Genomic DNA, 15469 nt, shown 5'->3' on the forward strand with positions numbered 1-15469 from the left:
ATGCGGATGGGATCAGGGCTGAGATTCTGTCCCCCATTGACGGAACCATGAACAGGACGGGAGCTGGAACCTCTCGGCGATGGAAGCGGAGCTGGGGCTGGGATTGGAACGGAACCCACCCCTCCAACGATGGGACCGTGGGTAGGGCTGAAGTTAGGGATAGACCCTCCCTGTGATGGGACCGTGGATGGGACCAACGTTATAACTCCCTCCCCCTCACTCAGGTGATGGGATCATGGGTGTGGATGGGACCGGGCTCCCCAGGGATGGGATCAGGGCTGAACTCCCAAGCATTTCTCTGGTGATGAGGTTACAGTTGGGATGAGAAGCGGATCTCTTCCCAATGATGGCATCATAGATGGGACTAGAGCAGGAACTCCACTTGGTGGTCAGACTGTGGTGATGTGACCATGGATGGGATCAGGGCCAGATCCCTGAAAGGACAGAACTGGGGCTGAGTCTGTCTCCCAGTTACTACTCCAGTGGTGGCAACATGGCCAAGACCAGAACTGGACCCCTACTCTGATGATGGAACCGTAGATGGGATCAGGTCTGGGACCAGACCAAGATCTCTCCACTTCTTGTTGTGGCCATTGTTGATCCCACTCAGACCACTTTCCATGGTGATGGGACCGTGGATAGGATTGGGAATGGGACTGGAACTTGACCCCTCCAGGATGGTAGGAACATGGATTGGACCAGGGCTGGGAGTGTGGGTGGAAGGGACTGATGCTGAGACCTGAGCTGGACCCCCATCAGGATGATGGGACTCTGAATAGGATCAGGGCTGGAGCCAAAAGAACAGTGATGGAATGGAACTGGGGGGGCTACGATGGAGCAGGACTCTGCCACCTCTGTAATGAACCATGAATGGGAACAGGACTGGGACTGGAGCTGGAGATCTCTCTAGTCCTGTGCTGAGCCCAGGGATAGGACTGGGGTCAGATCCTTTCTGAAGGGGTCCATGGATGCCCCTGGGGACCCACTTTACATCCTGGGATGCCCCACAACTGGAGCCAGCCCAGGTCATGGAGCAGCTGCATTGGGTGAAAGAGCCCCAAGATCAAACCCAGAGTGGGAAAAGGGCCTGAAACCATCTGAAGACTCCTTCAGATTGCAGCTGGGGCCTGGCAGCCGTCTCAGCCCCCCACATGTGGGACCCTGTCCCATGATAGATGTCCTCAAGCTGTGCTCCAGCAGATGCTGGTGCAGCATGTCCTTGCCACAAGCCAGCTGTGTCACTATGGGAAGCAAAGGGATGGGGAACGTGATGTGACAGTGGGACTTTGAGGCCACTGGGGCTCTATGCTGGTGCTCTGCCTTCCAATGGAGCTCAGCCACCTGGGGCAAAAGCCCAGCCCAATTTGGCACTTTGGGCTGCTTCTGGGAAGGGTGAAGCCATAGAAAAGGACACACTGAGTTGTCTGCAGGTGATCCAATGGTATAACATTGCTGTGAGCACAGAGTGAGCTCCAGCGCTCCCCTCTGCATTCTCCATCCGCATCCATGGGGGGAAGGCAGATCCTCCTCCTGCACCTGAGTCCACTCCTGCATGGGCTCCTTGGATCTGCAGGCACCCTTCCTGGAGGAGGCTGAGATGACCGTAAAGCAGGCAGGAGGGGGAAACAAGCTGATGCCATCTATTATTTAGAGGCTGAAAGTGGCGGCTGCTGCAGAGGCATTATGAGGATATGAGCATTTGGCGCCGTGCAACCGCTGCCGGCCCTCGGTGCCAAAAAAACAGAGCCTGTTTCCTTCTTCTGATGTCATTTGTTTGAGGAGGGAAAACAATGCATCACGGCCCAGCTATTTGGACCTGATAAGGGAGGAAGGCCAGGCCTGGTGCTTGTGGTGGGGGGTGATGCTGGGACAGAGCCCCTGGGTGAGGCTTCGGAGGGTGGATTTGTCCTGCTGGGACAGCAGTGAGATCAGAATGGGTAGAGATGTGCCCTGCTGTGTTAAGCCTGGCTCTCTGGGATTTAATTAATCCAGCCCGGCTTGGCTCTGAGATAGCTTCACAACTCTAATAGCACCTACAGGCAGAGCGAGCTGTCGGTACCCAACAATGCATGGTGGTGGATGTGGATGTGGATGAGGATGTGGATGTGGATGAGGATTAGGATGTGGATGTTGTGTTCCACTTGGTTACTCCCACCCCTGCATAATGACGGTGCCATCCCGGCATCAGCCTCCAAAGCCCTCAGTATCTCTCCTTCCAAAGGGATTGATGCACCATGGCCAAAGACATCCCAGCTTTGGCCTATGGGCATTGATGCTCCCAGCTTTGGGCATAGGCAGTTCTTCCATCCTGAGATTCTATGCTTCCCTCGTTGTATGAGACAAAGCTGGGCAGCTCCAGGCATGAGGCATTTCTGGGTCAGCTCAGAGCCAATGACCACGAGGAGGTGGTGTAAAATCCAGCCAGCAGAGTGGTGTCTTTCTGGGTCTGGATGAAACCCATTCTATGTACATTGAGAGAGCTTTCCCAGCTTTGCTTCCCATTGCCTTTCCTTCCACTGCTTTAGTCTTTTTTCACTCATTTAGTTGCAGAGGAGGTTAAGAGGAGAGTTGTCACCTTCCCTACCTACATCATACTGGGATTTTACATCCCCAGGCTCCGTGTCCCCTCTAACCCACCCTTCTTATCTCCACCCTTTTTGTGCACAAGCAGAGGAATGGGATGGCCACCCCTTGCCCTGACCGGACAGAGACAATCCAACCACCCCTAAAAATCCCCATTTTCTATTTCCAGAGCCTCCAAAGCAGCTGACGTGAGCCAAACAGAGGCAGATGTTACAAATCCAGCTACAGAGAAGTGAATGATTTGCACAGCTGCAACTGCGCGTCTGAGCCGAGCAGCTCTACTCATTAGAGAGGAGTTGGCCCTCGGCCCCACGTTTCTCTTAATGTCTCCATTTTTCTCTGCCTTGGCAGTAACGCAGGTTTCTAAGACGCTCTCAAAACATTTCCATGCTGTCCAGCAGGGAGGAATGCAGTTGTGTGTAGGGTTACAGGAACAGGAGGAACAGGAAGGCTGGAGGGCAGCGTCACCATTGTTGCTGCTCTTGTCTGTGCCCAACTCAGAGCGTCTCCATGGGTGTAGGGAGATCATAGAGGAGATATGGAGATGGGGAAGGGTCTGGAGGGACAAATTGTGAGGAGGGGCTGAGGGCCCTTGAGTTGTTAGGCCCAGAGCAGAGGAGGATGAGGAGGGGCCTTATGGCAGCACTGCAGCATCTCATGGTCCTACAGACCCTCATGGCAACCCTACAGCTCTTCATGGCAACCCCATAGCTCCATCATGGCAACCCTATAGCCCCATCGTGGCAACCCTACAGCTCCCTTATGGTTCCTCATGGCAAACTTACAGCTCTTCATGGCAAACCTACAGCTCTTCATGGTGACCCTATAGCTCCATCATGCCAACCCTACAGCTCCCTTATGGTTCCTCATGGCAACCCTACAGCTCTTCATGGTGACCCTATAGTCCCATCATGGCAACCCTACAGCTCCCTCATGGTAACTCTACAGCTCCCTTATGGTTCCTCATGGCAAACCTACAGCTCTTCATGGCAAACCTACAGCTCTTCATGGCAAACCTACAGCTCTTCATGGCAACCCTATAGCCCCATCATGGCAACCCTACAGCTCCTCATGGCTGCCCTACAGCTCCTCACAGGGGCATGGAGGGACAATCCAGTTGGACAGCAGAACATCAGCCATGGTGGTGAACCCCGATGGGCTGTGCATGGAGTGGGATCGCTACCCACTGGCAACATGCAAGAGGACTTTCCCAGCAGCCAGCCCAGCAGAAAAGTAGCACTGATGGCTCCATCCTCTCTTCATGCAGCAAACCCATCTAAGCACCGAGCTGCTTGCTATTCCTATCTCCCAGCTGCCAGCTTTCTGCATGGTGCTAGCAAACTGCAGGAGCATCCCCTTCCCACAGGGAGATGCTTGCTGTGGATTTGGAGCTGCCACGGCCTCCCAGGTGGAGCAGAAGCACAAGGATGCTTTTGTGGCTGACAGCTTTGCTTTGTAAAACCCTTCAATAAGCAGCCTGTTGGGGAAGGCGTGTTAAAATTAACACATTGGTGTGGCCTATGCGTGCCGTGGGCTGCCTGGATAATGGCCAGTAAGAGTGAGGGTTGAAAATCAAACCAAAAACACACTGCAGTAGGAATGAGGTCTGATCTGAAAGTTGGTTTGGGGTGGGGGCTTTGAATGGAAGGGTGGAAGAGGAGTCTGGGGGGGAGAACTGCTGCCCTGGGAAGAGTGATGCTGCTGGAATGGGGTTTTGCACAGGTCTTGGCAGCACTGGGAGGGATAAGAGAGGCATCATAGAGCATGTGCTCTGAAACTGAGCCCTTCTAAAAACAGCAGCAGTGACTGTATACTCTGTGGTCTGTGCCCAAAGCGGTGCCCGAGGAGAAGCTGCCTCTCAAAGGGCTCATTTCTCCATCTGCAGAACCTGAGAAGGGCACGGGTCCCTGACTGCAGCGTGGAGGGACACGTGTGAGCCCAGGCTGGAGGGGTCTGCTCCCCTCGGCTCACCATGAGGGGATGCACAGCACAGGTCCCACCCTGGAATCCCTTTGTTCCCAAAAATACCAGCTGCTCTCAATCCAGGGCTTTTGAATGGACTTCCTTCCCTTCCTGCTCCAAAATAACCCGTGTGTCCTTGGGGATATCCATGCTGAGATGACCCAGAGAACAGGGCTGGATGGGCAGAGGGACACACGGGTACCAGAGAGAAGCAGGAGATCCTGCCCAGGGAGTGGGATCACCATCCCTGGAGGTGTCCTAGAGATGGAGGGATGTGGCACTAAGGGATGTGGTCAGTGGGCATGGTGGGTTGGGGTTGGATGTGGGGATCTTGGATGTCTTTTCCTACCTGAATGATGCTCATTGCTCTCTGCAGCTCCATGTGCTGGAGGATGCTACTTGCCCAGCTTGGCCAAGGGGGTGTTCGTCTAAATCAAGGTTTCCCATGGGTGGAAGGAGCTCACCAACCCAAACTTCAGACTCCATTGATGAGGGGTTCCCCAAGCCCAAGGACCCATCCTGCTTCCTGCCTCCTTCTGCACACACATCATCCCCATGGTGGCTTCCCCATGGAGACAAACCCCATTTGAAGCAGAACCACATGAGAGCCACCCCAGTCCTTGATAGAAATGAGAATCAAGAATCATAAAATTAAGAATCATAGAATTCTTGACAGAAAGAACTTGTTAAGTTCTTTATTATGAGAGTGGGGAGGTGCTGGAACAGCTGCCCAGAGAGGCTGTGGATGCCTCGTCCATCCCTGGAGGTGTTCAAGGCCAGATTGGATGGGGCCCTGGGCAGCCTGGGCTGGTATTCAATGTGGAGGTTGGTGGCCCTGCTTGCAGTGGGGGTTTGGAGCTTCATGATCTTTGAGGTCCTTTCCAACCTAGGCCATCCTATGATTCTGTGATTCTATGATAGAACCCTGTGGGAGGTGATTTCCCATTTACCATCAATTGAACCCAATCTGAGAGGTGAAGCTGACATGCAGAATGCAGAGCTCCGTGGCTGGGATGGGATCAGAATGCTCTGGGAGCTGGAGATCCAACCTACCCTGAATTATTGGGGATAGAAGGAAACACGGGGTGATGGCTGTGTGCTCCCTCAGCGTGGCTTTCTTCACCCCCATTTTCCTGCACCCACCAACAGCCCTCTCCAGAACCGGGTCCGGCCCGAAGACTTGCTCACAGCCCGTGTCCTTGTCAGAGGGCCAATATTCTTATCTCAAGCCTGGCTGGCTTTTCTTTCTTGGATCTTTGCCACTGCAGCTAAAATAACTCTCTCACCCCTCCCCTCTTGCAAAGGTCGCGTTCCAGGGATGAATCCGGAGCCTCCCAGGCTGGATTTTGGGCTTAGGATCATGGATGGAGCCAACACGGATCCAGAACATGATGGTGCCGAGTGTGTGCCCACAGTGCTGGATGTGCCCTGGGTGGGAGCAGGCTCAGCACCAGCACTTCCAATGCCCTCAGCTCTCTGGGAAGCCAACTATCAGCTAAGCACACCTCCATTCCTCCTTGCTCACGTGCTCATTTCCTTGTAGATCTGCCTCTCACCCTTGAGCAGTACTGGAAAGTCCAGATGGGTGTAAACAAGTTTGCAGGCAATAGTTTGTTTAACCGACGGGTACAGTCAGTCTCGTGCTTGTTTTCTTTCTCTTTTTTTACCCCCCCAAATAAGTCTTGAAATCAAAGGAGAGTTTCCAAGCTAAATACGAGTGGGGAGCAATTGAGTGCTTAATGAAGTGGGCGCTGGTCAGGACATAGCAAAAGGAAAACATAAATCGTGTCTAAGGATGCGTGTAGGCAAGGAGGGAGGGAAGGAGGAGGGGAATGAACCCATCATCCCCAAGGAAAGGGAGCCTGGCAGCACATAGCTCATGAAACACGGGTAGGGGGAGGAGTGCACGACCTGCAGCAAAGAGATACAAGCCTTCATTGCAGCATTGTTTGGCCAGGTCTGCTGGAGAAGAAGAAAACTGAGGCCTCCAGATGTGCAGGCAGCAGCTGGGGATGTGTGTTAACCCAGAAGGGCTCTTTCCCTGTGTCCCCAGAGTCACCTGCTGCCATTGTGGCTTTCCCAGGGGATGTGATGGTGGTGCTCCTTCATCCTCTGCCCACAGTGAAGGCCAAGGGTTGGGTGATGCTTGACGTTGCACTGCCGCTGCTATTTCAGACTGGAGATAAGGGAAAAGCATTCAACTATGAGCAATGTCTGCCATTAGAGGTTTTCAAGACCCAGCTGGCGTAAGCTCTACATAGCCTGGTTTGACCCCCACACTGCCCATGCTGTGAGTTGGATGGTGGTGTTGGGGTCTCCTGCGGTTCCTTCCAACCTGAGTTATCCCAGCATCTTCTGCTCAGTGGATCCCCACAGACTGGGGTCAGAGTGAAGGTGCAAAGCCATGTCAGCAATGGAGCAGCCCAGACCTACAGTCCTCTGTAGGTATGGTAAAGGGAGGACGGTTGGACTAGATGATCTTGTAGGTCCTTTCCAACCTTGTGATTCTATGATTCTACAGATAACCAAGGTCAGGATTTTGGCTGCCACCTGAATTTCCCCCCTCAACCCTTCATGAAACCAACAGTTTGGAGCGATCTCTGATAGGAAGGCATTGTGTCTTGTGTTGGAGATCCACGTGGAGATCCCAGTGCGTCCTACCCATCTGGTCCTGATGTTTAGCACTGCTTCTTCTCTGCAGTCTCTGCCCTGTGCATGACTGGTGCTTTATGCATTTTGAGCTTAGTCATCCAGTGACCAAAAGGCCCTTCGGCACACAACATGGGGCCTCATGCCATGCAAGCCAAGTATTGATCTCCCCTCTAGCAACCAGGGCAGGTCTTCTTGGGAAGGAGAAGCTGAGCTGATCTTTTCTGGGCTGAAAATTAAAGGAGTGGAGGGTGGTCACAAGCAGAAGCTCCTCAGCCTGTTTCAAGTCAAGGGGAAGGCGCTGAGTTTGCAATGGAGATGAATTACGCACAAGGTTCCCCATGGAAAGTGGACGATGGTTTTGCTCCCAATGGGGCTCACATACTAAGCAAGCTCAGGATACTCTGGGCAGTTGGGACCTGAATCCACCACCACCATAGAGCTGGGAGCTCACATGAAAACTATACATCAGAATCTACCTCCTCCTGGTTAGAAAACACCACGAGGAAGCCCTTTCCCTCAGCTAAGTGCCTGCAGGTGTTTCCTGGTGTTTCCAGGCGTGGGGACTGGCCCTTTCAGTGAGTCAGCTGTGGGGTGGCCATGGTAAAGCATAGGGATGTGCTTGGAGCCTCGGCAAGGACCAAGAACCTTTATTTTGGAATAAATAGACCATCTGATAAGAAAAAGCCAGGAATAGATACAATGAAGAGTGGGTATGTGCGAGGGAAATGGAAGGAGATTTATCCACAGATAGGTTGCCACCAGGGAGAGGGATATTCTCCCTCGTCCCTCGAGTTTCCATAGGAGTGAGTCACTCATCTTCCTGCAGCAGGAGGAACCCCTCCCTCTCTTGGGGAGTCCTCTGGGTTGGCTCTTTAGTGACCTTTGAATGAAGCAGCTATTTTGGAACACAGTGCCACGCTTCTTCCCATGTCTGCTGGGCCCAGTAATGTGGCTGGGGATCCTCAGCATCATGGCAGCCCTATGTGTCTCTGTGGGTCTGTGTTCTCTGTCCAACTGTGGCCATGGGGTGATGGGAACCAGTCAGACCAGAGGGAAAAGCTGATGGACACCACTGGGCAGGGCTCAATGTTCATGCTAACAAATCCAGCACAGCCCTGGGGCAGCATCCACTTGTACCCACAGCTCTGGAATGAGGGGTCTGAGGTCATCTGCCATGGGTAGATAGGAGTGGGTCATCTTATAGGGTTGTGGCTTTAGAGCTTACAAGGAGTTGACTGTCCAACTAAGGAGTCTGCCCTGAAATTCAGCTGCCAAAACAACCCTAGATCCAGGTGGGCAGTGTGATAAGGATGGAGGCATAGGAGTGTGGGAAAGCCCATGACTCAGTTTCCCCATGGGTTAAAGGTGAATGTGGCTGAAATGTCACACCTGCTCACCTCCTCAAGAACCTGAACCAAACCCACGCTGGTTAGGGATGTGATTGCATTAACTAATGACATTTCCACAATGTTTCCCCATTGTTTATAATGACCAGGGAACCATTTTCCATAATATTACCTTCTGTTGGCTCTGCTTCAGCTCTGCACGGAGGAAGGGGCAGCTAAGACAGCAAGGCAAGCAAGTCAGTGTCCCACTCTGATGAAGCCCCATGGGATGGACACCACTCCATTGGGGCCAAGTGTACCCAGGGCACTTGAAGCCCTGTTGGCTTTCAGTGCTGCAAACACACTCCATTGACCTGAGGACAGCTTGAAACATCGCTCCTCACTTTCAGAGCCCCTTTCCAGATGGCTGCTCCAACCTGACCAGTTCCACTTGTCCTTGCCGAGCCCATTTTCTCCAGCAGCCTGCCCTCCCCAACCTGGTGCTGTTCCTAAGGCATGATCCATCCCACTGTACAGGTGGTAAAGAGTTACAGGTGTTGTTAAAGGAAGGCTTGAGAGTGGCCTGGTCCTCCAGCCATCCGTGGAGCATGCACAAGGAGGTCTCAGAAGTGCTGTCGTGGTGGGACATTGCGTCTGCAGCCTGATGTGGGGTTAACCCTTTGCCTCCCCTCTCCTTCCTGTTGTCAGATTTCCTTCCCAGATAAAACACTGTGGATCATCAGCAGACAGGAGAGAGTGAAAGTCACTGGGGGTTTACATGAGGGTTGGGATCCGGGTCAGGGTCTGTGTTGGGGTTAAGGTTGGGGCTAGGATCGGGGTTAGGGTCACGGTTATGGTTCTGGTTAGGATTAGGTTTGGGGTTGGGGTTATATGTTAGGGTTAGGGTTAGGGTTAGGGTTAGGGTTAGGGTTAGGGTTAGGGTTAGGGCTGGTGTTGGTCTTGGGGTTAGCATCAGGGTTAGAATTGTGGTCAGATATGGCTTAGTAGCTTGTGGTAGCTAAGGTAATGGGAGGACGGTTGGACTAGATGATCTTGTAGGTCCTTTCCAACCTTGTGATTCTATGATATTATGATTCAGGGTTAGTTTTAGGCTTGGGGTTGGATTTGGGGTTAGGTTCGGGGTCAGGGTTAGATAGTTCTCCCTGCTTTCCAAGCTTTTCACAGAGATCCCACATTGATGTATTGGTTGGGTAGGGGATGCTCACTGTCCCACAGCATGTTAGGGTTGCCCTATCCCTATTTCCCTAGCCTTGACCATCCCTATAGACACACATAGGGGCCTTCTAGCTCAAATCCAACACCTATGGGCATTGTGTCAAGACACTGTGGCATCTGTATGGGTAGATTTAGTTCTCCTCATTGAGGACAACATCCAGGCCATCTTCCTGTGCCACAAGAGTTCAATAACATTTTACAGGTTCCCATGCCCAGGTTGTACTTGGGTGTCCACATAGGGACAGTGATGGGTATATAGACTCATAGAGATGAGTGGGACAGGGGGGGTATCTGCAAGCCAGATACTGCAGCTGTGGTAGGTAGTACTGGTGGTAGATGAACTGATGGACTCGATGATCTTAGAGGTCTTTTCCAATCTGGATGATTCCATAATCCTATTAGATCGCATTACAGCCCCAATGTCTTCACTCAATGCATGCTCTGCTCCATGAGAATAAAAATATCCAAAGCCATCGTGGTTATTTTATTTCACACAGCCCTAATGTGGCTTTTCTATATGAATTTTCATCTCCTGGCATGTTCCAGAGCCTGGCCCTAAGATCAGCACGTTGCTCCCACCTCCTCTTGTTGTTTGCAGAGGAAGCTTCTGTTCTGCTCTCACATACCAAGGCTCAGCACTAAAAACGCCCCCCCAGCACCCACCCTTTTGAAGGAGGGTGCTGGGCCCCTGTGAGCAATAGGGTAATATGCTGAGTTTGACTCATGCCATCCTGTCAGTTCACATTCACAGTCCACATTCAGTTTCACTTCCTTCCTGGTCTTTGTAGAAGGTGGGCACCCCCAAGTCCTCCACTAATATGTGAGTAGGGACCTTCAAGATCTTCATTTACACAGAGACGGGAACATCCAGGCTTTTCAACATACATAGATGGGCATCCCCAGAATCTCCACTGTTCGTGGATGGATTCATCCGAGGTATCCAACATGCACCCCCCAAGGTCTCCTTCTGTACAGGGATAGGCACATCCAAGGTCTTCACCCATACATAGATGGGTACTCCCAAAATCATCACCACACAGAGATGGGCACCCATCCATCTCTTCATGTCTCCTCCTGCCCCCTTGAAGTGGCCCTTTTTGAAGCAGAAACCCATCAATAACATGGAGTTTTATTAGGAGATTCACCTCTGTTTTCTTGCATGTACTGGATTTTAACTTGGGTTTTCACTTGGAAGAACCAACTGTGATGGGATTCCTCCCTGTAGGGAAGCTTTTGGCTTGTAAATCTTCTTATCTAAGAAAGCAAAACCTCGGTGTTTCTCCACTCGTATGACTCTCAGTGTAGTATTTAGTGACGAGGTCTCATCCCATTCATGGGGAAGACTGAAACGGAGGAGAAGGAAGCAGATAGTGACGTCTCCAAGATGTGAGAGAGAAAAGGATGTGAAAGTCGTTGACTTGCACCGTGGAGGTTCTGTGGCTGAAAGTGGTGGAAAAATGTATAAGGAAGAAACTCTCCTGATCCAACCTTCAGTTCAGTGGTTGAGATGATAGCAGTGTGCAAAGCACGAGGAAAATGAAAAGGGAATATTGGGCTTGTGGCCACGGTGTTGGCAGAAAACTTGCCATATTTGGTTTGGAGAAGTTGCTGTTCTCCATGGAAACAGGTCCTTGAAGAATCTGAGGCTCCATCCAGATCCATGGTTGAACCACAGCCTGGGCTTCCAAGTTGGATGATTTGGGGTTGAAAAGGTCTTACATCCCAACGGGACACCCATCCCTCCTCTCTTCAGCTGCCTGTGGCTGTAGGAAAGGAGACAGGGAGGTGAATGAAGAACACAGGTCCATGTGGATGGAGGTGTGTGTGTGGGAAAGCACCAGGGAGAACATCAGTGTCAGTGTGGTGGGAATGGCTGGTGCTGATAACCAGAGCTGTGATGTTGTCCATCCCAGGTTGGTAGCCCTGGGGATCCGGGAGACCCTTCTCCAGGCAGCCCAGCCCTCCCCAGCCCTTCCCTTTCACACAGATAAAAATACCAATGCTCCAAGCAAGCAGGGATGCACCCAGCAGGGAACAGATAATGCTGTGATGGCAGAAATGCGCCCGAGGGAGCTTCAGGTTACACATTAACAGGGGAGAGCAGTGGTGACGCACGAGTGGGCAGGAGAAGTGCTGGCAGGAGATCTCAGCCCATACAAAGGGGGTTCTTTACAGAGAGAGAGTGGTGAGGAGCTGGAACAGCTGCCCAGAGAGGCTGTGGATGCCCCGTCCATCCCTGGAGGTGTTGAAGGCCAGCTTGGATGGGGCCCTGGGCAGCCTGGGCTCGTATTCAATGGCGTGGCTACAAAGAGTGGGTATCTGTGAGCTGGAGGCATCCTTTCAGTCTCTTCCCATGGTCACAACAGGCAACGGGGAGCAATCCACACCTCCACGACCTGCTGATCCGGTGTTCCTCCCATATCTATATAACTCATCTCATACCTTATTATCCTTTCTATTCTTCCCAGCTTCAAGCTTCTTCTAGCGGTCTCCTGTTGTCTCGTTATCCTTTCCTTTAATCCCTTTTCTTGATGTCCCATCCTTCCTCACAGTCATCATTTTCTAATGGTCACATCAACCCCTTTGAGGTCTCAGGGATCCCAATGCAGTGCCATACTCGAAGCCAAAGGAACCATGCTGCCTCGCAGCCAGAAAACCTCCTGTGTGCCAATGGGGTGAGCAAGGCCAGGCTTATCCCTCATCTCCTGCAGGTCCCCACTTTGCTTCTCCCACCCACTCTCAGCGCATAGGATGGGATGTGACACTCGTGCCAAAGGGACCCACCTGATTTCCACCCGTGGAGATGTCACCTCCACTAAAAGCACCAAGAAGTCACAGAATCACCAAGGTTGGAATAGACCTCCGAGATCATCCAGTCCAACTGCAGACCACCCAGTCCAACCAATCATCCAAGTCCCTTCTAGATATAGACTTGGAAACAGTTATCCTCCTGCACCAGGCCAGCATTCCTGCTCTGGAAGGGCAGGTTCCTCCCTGTAGAACCCGTTGTTCACGTCTGATCACCAGCAGCCAGAGGCAGTGTGGGAAGGTGGCCAATTCTTGATGGAAAAGAACCCCCACCAACCTGCCAACCCTCTCCACTTACACATATTTACTCTTTGGATGCGTTCTCATGAAAATCAATCCCAGACCTACCCCCCAGGTATGGTAAACATGACAAACAAGGAATGGGGAGAGGCCAAGATAGCAGGGAACGAAGCCGCCTGGGTGCAGCGACGCTGCCTTTGCTGCAGTGTGGTGGGACAAGCCCAAGCAGGATGCTGCAGGGCCACACGGGCTCCTTTCCAGCCCTCTTCACTGCTCAGCCGGACCCCCATTCCCTCCAGCAGTCTGGGCTCCAGGACGCCTGGTTCCACCCCAGCTTAACCTGGAGGAGGCTGAGTCACAGCATGGGCTCCTGCAGAGCCACTTGCACAAGGTTATGGTTGTGACAAGCTCTGAGGAGTGATTTTCTCCAGCTGAGGAATGCCCAAGCACGTGAAAAGCATTCTCTGTAAATCTTTGTTTTCCTGATCTCTATGATAGCTTTTATTATTGTTATTATTTCTTATGGCAAAGCTTGCTTGAGCCATCTCAGTTGCTATCTTTTACCTGCCCTGACTGACGCTTGTCAGCTAAGGAGGTGAAATACAGCGTGTAAACAAGCTGAGCACCCAGCACAGAGCCTGATCTGATGGTCCTGTGGACAGCTGACACCTCTCTGGTTCAGGGAATTACCAACCACTTCCCAGCCAAAGAGAATTTACCTCTCATACTGATGCTGTGCTGCATAGAACATCCCTACTTTTGTGTTGCATTATGAATGAAGGATCATCCGCGGAAAGGATGCTAAGAAAAAGCTCTTCAGGGACTGCCAAGAGCTCAGCCCCATTCATATCCTCATGGCACCCCCACGTGGGGAGAGCCCAGAGGCTCCAGCACCAGCCCCGTGCTCTGCTTTGCTGGGAAGAACCTCCTGGGAGAAGGAATAATGAAGTCGACACAGAGATCAAACAAGAAATTGAGGTTGGGACAAACACTGGGGGAGCATGAGGGAACCCCAGTCCACGGGGCTGGTGGAGTTGGGTAGTTTCAGATAGGGCACAGTCCCCATCAACATGCCTACATCTCATCGGAGCATTGCAGAGGAAAGGGGGAGCTGGAAGCATCTGGCAGCACATCTGGTCTGCTGCAGCTGGATAGTCCCAGGCTCTGTTTCTGGGTTTACTTGCTCCATGGTGAGGCTGGATCCTTTGATAGACCGAATACTGATGGGGAAGGGAATGGCTGGGACACTCCAGGGTATAAATGTTAATTATCAAGGACAGTTTCATTCTTGTAGTAATCCATTCATTTATTTTTTTCCCCATTTCCTTTCATTTCTTCACTCTTTTTTTCTCTATCCACTTACACGTTTGTATCTATCTACATATCTATCTATTCATTTATCTATCCACCTATCTATATACCTACCCATGTATATATCCATCTATCTGTAGAATCACAGAATCATGAATATTGGAAAAGACCTCTAAGATCATCTAATCCAGTTGTCCACCTACCACCAATGTTGCCAACTAAACCATGTTCCCTTGTACTGCATATAAATGTTTCTTGAGCACTTCCAGGGATGGAGACTCCACCACCTCCCTGGGCAGCTCGTTCCAGTGCCTGACCACTCCTTCACAGAAGAAATTCCTCCTAATATTCAACCTGACCCTCCTGTAGTGCAACATAAGGCCATCACCTCTTACCCTATTGCTGTTACATGGGAGCAGAGGCCAACCCCAGTCTCACTACAACTTCATTTCAGAGTGTTGTAGAGGGCAGTAATGTCTCCCCTGAGCCTCTTCTTCTCCAAATGGAAACGCCCCAATTCCTTCACATGTTCTTCATAATGTGCTCCAGTCCCCTCACAGTTCCGTTATCTTTTTTTTATCTATCTATGGAACCATCCATCCATACATCTGTCCACCTATCCATCCATTCAACTATCCCTCTATGTATCCATCCATCCATCCATCCATCCATCCATCCATCCATCCATCCATCCATCCATCCATCCATCCATCTGACCATGTATTCAACCATCCAACTATCCATCTATGTAACCATCCATCCATCCATCCATCCATCCATCCATCCATCCATCCACCCACCCATCCACCACCCACACATCCATCCGTCCATCCATCCATCCATCCATCCATCCATCCATTCACCCACCCACCCATCCATCCATCCATCCATCTGACCATGTATTCGTCCATTCAACTATCCCTCTCTGTAACCATCCATCCACCCATGCATCCATCCATCCATCTGCCCATGTATTCACCCATCCAACTATCCATCTTTGTAACCATCAATCCATCCATCCACCCTTCCATCCACTCACCCATCCATCTGTAACACCTATTAAGCAGTACTTCCTATATATTCCTATTTAAAACCAAAAGATGACATCCTGGAGGGAGGTGTTTCCCCACTGAGTGGGGGATTCCCATGCAGGACCCCCATTCTCAATGCAGCTCGAGTTGGCGAGTTACTCGTTGTGCCAGGAGAGCTTCTGCCGGTTCAGCAGCCAAAATCTGCTCTGTCAGCAAACTCCTTTATTATTCGCTGGGGGAAGCATCTGTCCGCAGGGCTTTCAGAGCCAGAGCTGCCTCCTGCATGAATCACCCTGCCCATGGTGTGGGCTAAATGGCACG

Source organism: Excalfactoria chinensis, chromosome 1 (assembly GCF_039878825.1).
Source record: "Excalfactoria chinensis isolate bCotChi1 chromosome 1, bCotChi1.hap2, whole genome shotgun sequence".
Classification (NCBI taxonomy): Eukaryota; Metazoa; Chordata; class Aves; order Galliformes; family Phasianidae; genus Excalfactoria; species Excalfactoria chinensis.